This window comes from Physeter macrocephalus, chromosome 16 (genome assembly GCF_002837175.3).
Source record: "Physeter macrocephalus isolate SW-GA chromosome 16, ASM283717v5, whole genome shotgun sequence".
Taxonomy (NCBI): Eukaryota; Metazoa; Chordata; class Mammalia; order Artiodactyla; family Physeteridae; genus Physeter; species Physeter macrocephalus.
The window spans coordinates 100,346,990-100,354,757 of NC_041229.1; the positions used below are offsets into that span (position 1 = coordinate 100,346,990).

The 7,768-nt window shown below is 57.0% G+C and overlaps 1 long non-coding RNA gene across 1 annotated transcript; it reads right to left on the reverse strand.

The window, feature by feature from the left end:
* Nucleotides 1-3,809: 3,809 nt before the first annotated feature.
* LOC114483972 (uncharacterized) lies at nt 3,810-6,601 on the reverse strand. Its single transcript, XR_003676328.1, has 4 exons — nt 6,548-6,601; nt 5,496-5,615; nt 4,867-4,958; nt 3,810-4,415 (listed from the first exon to the last, which is right to left on the reverse strand). It is a non-coding gene; the product is annotated as an uncharacterized lncRNA (long non-coding RNA).
* Between the last annotated feature and the right edge of the window lie 1,167 nt (nt 6,602-7,768).

The following is a 7,768-nucleotide window of genomic DNA, read 5'->3' on the forward strand; positions in this document are numbered from 1 at the left end:
CCTCGTTGGTACCAGGGCTCCAGATCCTTGGAGAGTTCAGGTGAAGGAGAGAAGTCTGCTCTGGGTCCCTTTGTGGTCACCAAAACTGTCAACTGAAAGAAAAACGCACAGTGCAAGAGCTGTGGGTTTCAGTTTTATTGAGGGACCTTACTATATATGGACTATTGCCCAGGAAACAGCCACTCAGTAGCTCTGAGAAGCCAGTATAGATATGATTTTGGCTAGGGAGTGTATGCAGTCAAGCACACGTCTTGGTAAAAAATGACTGCTAGTTGCGAGGATCAGATATCTCAGTTAAAGATTTGAGTGCTTTTCTATGCATGGGAAGGTGCAAGAATCTGGGTTCATTAAAATTTTTTCCTGAGGTATCTCTATCTCAGGAGCTTGTGTTTCCAAAGCACAAGTGCCTTTTTGTTTTTTCATCCTGAATGCATTTCAGGGTGCACTGTCGATCAGCGACTGCACTGGCTAATGACTTGATCCTTGTAGAACTGAATGGTGGGCAACGTTCTTTGTTTTGCGATTTCTTCTGTAGCCTACAGGCCTCTTTGGTTCATGTTCACAAAGCCCCATCTTTCTGAATATTGTTTCTCGAGCTGCTGCCCTCCCCTGCCCCTTCACACCCGGGGCCTGGCTCTTACAGCTTTTCCCTTTCCACTTTTGCCCCGGTTTTTTTTTCCATCTGAGGCATTTCTGCGCTGGAGCCTGCACATGTGCCTTGTCCTGGGTGGAGAGCTTGGCCGGTGCAAGGCCACAGAGCCCCACTAGGGGGCATGCGAGCCTCAGCGGAGCACAGATGGGGCCCCATTCTTGCCACCTGCTGGGCTGACCGGGACTGTCAGCTTGTCCAGGAAGGAGCCCCAGCTTGGGTTCGAATCTTCGCATCCGGTTTCTAAACGCGGATAGAGGGGCAGCAGGCTGCTAAACTGGCTGTGGAGCCAAGTGGTTTTCTGCCTTACCCAGCCTGCCTCCCTCTCCAGCTCCCCCTGAGCTCAGCTGCTCGTCATGAGGCCTGGGAGGGCGTCTTCTTCTTTCAGCAGGAAGGGCAGCTTCAGGGGAGTCAGGAGACCAGGTTTCTAATGGGCCCCTGAGTCAGCCCTTCTGTTTCCTTCCCTGCAAGGTGACGAGGGCAGGCTGCCTGTGGATGACGCCCAGACATGCTGAGAATCACCAGCATTGAATACTCAGCGGGGCTGCAGCTTGTATTAACCTTTGAGGTGCGTCCTCTCAGCAGCCCTTCAACCCCCAGGTTTAAACAAGGGGAGGAGACTGCAGGGTGGGTGGTTCAGCGGGTCACTCAGCCTGGGGAGGTGGGGACAAGACTTGCACCTGCTCTGATCTGGCTGCAGGGGATCCTCTGAGATGCCGCTGTGGTACCAGAAATCGTCAGGCTTCAAGAGGCCACAGTACTGAGAAAAGCTTGGGTGATCTATGCTGCGAATCCCCCTGGACTCCGGTCAAAGGGTTACTGCCCTTTGCCCCCTCCTGAACTCTGACCTTGCCTTGAAAGCGTATCGGGCTGAGGACGCAGGACACCAGGGAGAGCTAGGAGACCCTTGGGCTTCGTAGGAAGAAGCTGAGAATCTCACGGGCTGGCGGAGGGGGCACGATCAAGTCGGTGCTTTGGGTCGGTCCCAGAGTGGTGGGCGGGGGTACCAGGGGCCGAAGAGAGGAAGCACCACTTTCTAAGCAGCTCGGCGGAGGGGCTGCTCTCGCTGGTCACTCAGGGCGCCACCCCTGCTGCTCTTACCTCTCCCTCTCCCCAGGCCCTCCCCACCCCTTCCTCCCTGTCCTGCACCCGCCACATGACATCACAGGGCGTCCTCTGCCAGACCGCAGTGGGCTTCTTGCTGCCGTGTGGGCTGCACGGGGACAGACCCTAAGTGTCAACTTCAGAGCCTCACAGAGATTCCTAGCGCGGTGAGGAGGACACTTAGCTGCGGCGAGGCCGTTTGAAATGCCCTTTCAGTGCCACTCGGCACTCCCAGACCCTAGCGGCGCGACAGGTTTGCAGCTAGACCTGGTCCTTGGTAGTGCGAGTGAGCTTTCCTTTTGGGGTCCCCAGTCTCCTTGACTTAACATGCGGAGAACGTGCTAGAATCAGGTTGCCCGTGAGGGTCAGGTAGGCAACATGATTCGGGGAGTGGGCGGGGCAGATGAGTGCTGCCCTCTCTGGCTGAGGTAGAGGGTGGATCCTCTGCTCTGCTCTGGGCTGGGGGTGGAGGGGTTGGGGGCCGCAGGCTGGAACGTGGCCCCCGGGGGTGGGCCCGGGTCACAGTAGGGCATCCTCTGCGGCTGAGGGAGACCGGGCAGTTGCTCATCCGAGGAGCGGTGCTGACCGGCGGCCTGTGGGCTGTGTCTGCCCACCGAGGCTGGAACTTGACAGAGGTGCCTCCGAGGCTGAGGTAGTTCCTATTCAGCTGCTTAACCAAACATCTCTTTGGAAATGCATCACCCAAGCCCACCACCACTTGCAAAACTGTTTTGTAGAGAGACTTGCTGCTCAACGCAGCTCTTTTTTGGGGGTGGTGTGTTTTTAAGTAGGCCATGGTGGCTGTGAGGCCACTGAATGGTGGCCAGACTAGAGATTAAAGAGCTTTTATACGGAAAGGGGCTGGTGAGAGACATTTGGTGCCTCGGGCCCTTTGCCCCTCCCTGACCGTCGTGGCTCACGGGCCCAGCCGCTCCGCGGCGTGTGGGATCTTCCCGGACCGGGGCACGAACCCGCGTCCCCCGCATCGGCAGGCGGACTCTCAACCGCTGCGCCACCAGGGAAGCCCCCAGTTCCCTTTTGAGGAGCCCCTTCAGTACAGGAATCTCTGCCAGGTGACTCCTGGTACCCAGGTGACTAGGTGTCCCTGTTTCTGGATTCCCTGCATGGTCAGGGGCAGAGCCACACCCTGGGCTCTCTCGGGACAGAGTCCTGAGCAGGGGGTGGGTGAGAGGTCGGTTGGAGGGTGTCAGTGGGGGCAGAGGGCTGGCCAGGCTCCTCTGGCACGCTTGTGCCCCTCCAGCTCCCCGACTCTGTGAGCACCCCCTCATCCCCACCGTATCCTTCTAGGAACTTCCTTGTGCTCTTCCAGAGTTGCTTCTGTGGCTTGGACCATTGATATCTCCCAGTGGATATGGGGCCAAATCGAGTGGAGAAAGGCCCCAGCCCCGAGATGTCTTCTCAGGGCCCAGTGAGGCCCGGCCAGTCCTCTCCCTTCACTAGACCCTTAAGTTACGAGTCAGATGTCCTCCTCTGGCTCGTCGTTAAGGAAACCCAGGCACTGCAGGATTAGGTATGTGTCTAGGCTTGCCGGGGAGTCGAGGGGACTAGTTCAGTTAAGGGAATTACTTAACCCACAGGAATGTTCAGTCCTGGTCTCTTACTCTCAGGTTAGAAGGTTAACTGATTGGCTGAAACGACTTGAGCTTTGGACTTTTAACAGCTGTGTGAACCCAAATCCCAAATCGGCTAGGATTTACTAGGTACCCACTTTGTGCAGGGCCCTGAGGTGGCACTGGTGCCCTTTGGGCTTGACAGCCAGTGGTCCCTGCTCTCGGTCAAGTGAGGGGCTGCGAGGGGAGGGGGCACAGATCGGGGGCTGGTGATGAGGCTCTGGGTCAGGCAGCCACACGTGCTGGCTGGTGGCTGCTGTGCTGTGCTAGGCGGTCCTGTGTCAGGGTTGCACCCTCTGAGCATGAGGCTGCAGAGCCCCTCGCCCCCTGGTAGGTGCCCCTTCCCAATGGCACCCCCAGAGGGATCCACAGGGGTGGACCCTGGATTGAGGAGGCCGGGCAATCTAGTTCTCAGGAAGCAGAAAAATCATTATTTACAAAGAACATATTAAAAATGCACGAGACAAATCAGCCCTTGTCTCCCACCACCCCCAAGGTGTGAGCATCCTTGTGGGTCCTCATGAGTCAGAGTTGGAGAAGAGAGCTGAGTCCCACAGACGGGGGAGGGGGCTGCCCGGGTCTGGACCCCGCGTCTCTCTGCTTGGGAGGGATGCTTGCTTCGGGGCTCTGCCCTTTCGCAGCTTCCACACCTGGAGGGGGCCCAGCTGAGCTGCGTTGGGGTCTTTGCCTTGGCTGGTGAAGATGTAGAGAGGTGTCCGAGCTGGCCTGCCTCTGCAGGGCAGTAGGATATGTTGGAAAGTCACGTCCATGGTCCTGCCGGGCAAGGACTTGGACATTGTTTTCCAAGCAGTGACTGCAGAGTATTCTCAGGACAAAAGGTCTGGCTCTTGATGTTTGTTCCCGGGTCCCGGTTCTGTGTGGTGAGAAGGAAGTGTGTCGGCGGAGGAAGTTTCATACTCTGGAGATGGTTCAGGGAGGTGGGGGACAGGCCCAAGGCCCCCAGCCCAATGTCAGGGATAGCGGCTTCTCCTTCCCGCTGGTGTAAGTCCATCAGGATACTCTCAGGGGTGCTTTTTAAAAAAAATCGAGGTATAGTTGATTTACAATATTATGTTAGTTTCAGGTGTACAACATAGTGATTCAAAATGTTTATAGGTTATACTCCATTTATAGTTATTATAAAATACTGGCTATATTCTCTGTGCTGTACAATACATCCCCCTAGCTTATTTCTTTCATACGTAGTAGCTTGTACCTATTAAACTTCCCCTACCCTTAGGGGCTCTTTCATGTAGTCTTCTGAGATGGAGTTTAAGGTCCATGACTCCTCGGCTCAAATGGCCAGATCGGCTCCCGTCACCTAAATTGCTGATGCTTACTCTTTTCCTTTACAAGAGTCTAGATGCTCCTCCCCCGGCCCCCCCCCCCCCCCGCCCGGGTCGTGGACGGCCAGGGTGAGCGGAGGTGAGGAACCAGGCGGCTGGTGCCTATCCCCAGGGCTCTGCCGGGGGCCAGGCTCACCTTTTACAGCCTCTGAGCCCCGTGCAGATCATAGTCACTGTCAGAGGAGTTATCGGGCTGGGTGGAGACGCGATGCAGGGCCCCTTCCAGAGCTGTGGAAAGAAAGGAGGCCATTTGAGCAGGGTTTTCCCTCCAGGCTACACAGAGAGAGCCCCCTCAGAGCCAAGAGCCCTGCGGGGGCTGGAAGATCACAGAGGCTTTCTGAGCTGGAGGCTCAACAGCCCTGAAGCTGTTGTGATCAGATCAGCTGGTGTCCTCTAACGATGCTGAACACGCCAGGCTCCCTGCGGCGTAATTGTCAGCACCAGTCGGGGAGCGTTCGGTACAGGGCTCTGCGGGCCACTGACGGATGCTCTGTTCTGCCTCCAGGGGATCCGAGGGGCCTCATTTATTGAGAAACGGGTCCTTTAGGTCACAGCGGTGCTGGGGTTAATGACATCCTGGCACATTCTTCTCTCTAGCTGAGTGGCCCGTTAAGGCGGTATCCCTTCCATACCCTGCCGTGACCGGCTGTCAGAGGGGCCGTTTGATCTTCTGCCCCCTGCTCGGCCTCCCTTCTCTCTCCAGGCAATCACGTGACCCTCCGCTCGGCCCTGCCGTCATTCCTAGGAGCGCCAGCTGGTGCTTACCTGGAAAAGCTGAGATTTGGGAGTTCCTGGGAGGCTGACTGTATTCGTTCTCCAGGTGGGAGGCCGTGGGGTTCTCAGCCTGGGGCCGGACAGTCACCGTGTGGTTGCGATGGAAAGACACTGAGCAGGGAGACAGTATCATTAGACAGGATGCTCTGTCCTCCTCCTCCCCAACAGGGGCCCAACTCGAATTTCCTGTTCCCGTTGTGTAACGTGTGGGTGGGGGCCGAGGGCCCCCTGAGCTCCTTCAGTGCATCCCTTTTTCCCTTTCTTCCCGGGGAGGCTCATTCTAGCAGGGCCCAGGCTTTTAGAGCAGCTTTGGCTTGGCTGGCAAGCTGACTGGCGGGCAGGCCATCAGTCAGACAGTCAGTCAGTTATCCAACATTTATCAAGCAGGGAATTGGAACACGAGTGATAGGGCAGCTATGGCCTCTGCCCTCCTGGAACGGAGGGTCTTTATATTGTGAGAAAGACTTGACAACACAGAGCCTTCTTGAAGGAATTGGCCCTTGACACATAAAGTGGGGGAGAAGGTGGAGTAGAAGCAGGAGGAGGGCTGCGGTTCTACCCACAAAGGGGGCTCTGGCTGTGGCCAGAAGGAGAGAGGATGGAGACCAGGGGTGGGGACAGGGCCGGCTGCATCAAAATGTCTTAAAACTGGCCTTGTAAAGTTGTTCCCTGATAAAGACATTCTGTGATAAATCTAGCTCAGACAACCCTTCTTAACATACGTCCGCCTTGGAGATGAACCACGCAGAAATGCCCGTGAAGGTTCTGACAAGTCCTGAAGTAAAGAACCGTGTCTAGCTTTGCTTAACTCACTGATTTCCAAGTCTCTTTGATCATGGGGTCCTCTTCTCTGAGTACCACCCGTTAACACCTGTGGCCACAGTCACACCTTAGACGAGCACAGTGGAGCTCAGAGGCCGCAAGGAGCCACTGGCTCCGTCCACGGTCGGCAGTGACCCGGGACCCTGCTCCCCGGCCTCCTTCCTGAGTCCCGTGGCTACTGGCCTGGGCCGAGGGAGGATCCTGCCTCCGGGGCTACTTACTGTTCTGGTTCATTCCCGTCGGGCCAATCCACTGGCGCTGCTTCTTCTGGCGGACTGGGTGGCAGACAGGAAAGGCACATCGGGGTGGGGGAGGGAGAGGGAGGTTGAGACAGGGGTAGGCAAGCGGGGGTGGGAGCCAGGGAGGGAGGGAGGAGGCGGCAGGTGCATGCTGAGGGGCCGGTTCTCCAGGAGGAACCACCGCGGGGTGTTTAGAACCAGAATTAAGACCTGGGAGGGCACCAGGGACCCAGCCATCACTGCCCACCTCTGGCAGTGGGCAGCCTCTCTAATCTCACACCCTTGTCTCCGAATGATTTCCTCCCGGCTTCTGCAAGGCCAGGATGATACCCACTACGTTCACAGGGTCTGCGGTCGCCCATTTGTTGTATGAGGAAACCAGAGCTCAGGGAGGAAGTGGTTCGATTAGCTGCTGAGTGGTGGAACCGGCCTGGGACACGTGTCTTCTGGGGTCAGACCCTCTGGACCCAGCACAGTCTAAAGAATGCCCGTAGCCTCCCTTTGGGCTGGAGTGGGTCCCAGCTGGGCCCCGGATGTGGGCGAAGCAGTGATTTTCCTGACTTTCTGTTTGTTACTTGGTGCAGAGGAAGGCCGGTGGGCGGGAGAGGGGCAGGGCTGGGTGGTGAAGCTGAGGTGCTCCCAGCAGGCTTTCTGGAGGCGGGAACCCTCCTCGGTGGGGCTCGTGGGCCACCCGTCCAGTCTCCCCACGCAGGGGCTTGAAAGGGAGGAGGTTCGGGGCACCCACACCTACATTTCTTCACCAGCTTCTTGTAGGCGAGAGGGCCACACACGACCAGCAGCGCTGCCACAAGCACGAGGGCCAGGATGATGCTCGTCACTGTACCTGCACCCAGGCCCGCTGGGCTGGAGTTCTGGCCTGCAGGAGGCAGAGTTAGGTCAGTCCCAGCCTGGAGGCGTCAAAGCTGTCCGTTCAGAGGGCAGCTCCTGGCTGGCTGGCTTCCCCCAGGAATTCACCAGCATGTGCAGAGGGCAGTGTTCTGTCTGCTGTCTCTCCACCCATCTCTGAAATTCTCTGCTACCCATTCATTCATCCACCGTTTACTATCTAACAGTTGACCATCCGGCTATCATCTGCCCCTCCTGTGATCAACTCTTTAAGTTTCCACCATTTTCCCGTTAGTTACCAGTGATCACCTTGCCATCATATACAAATAGCCATCCATCCGTTCATTTCTCTCTTTT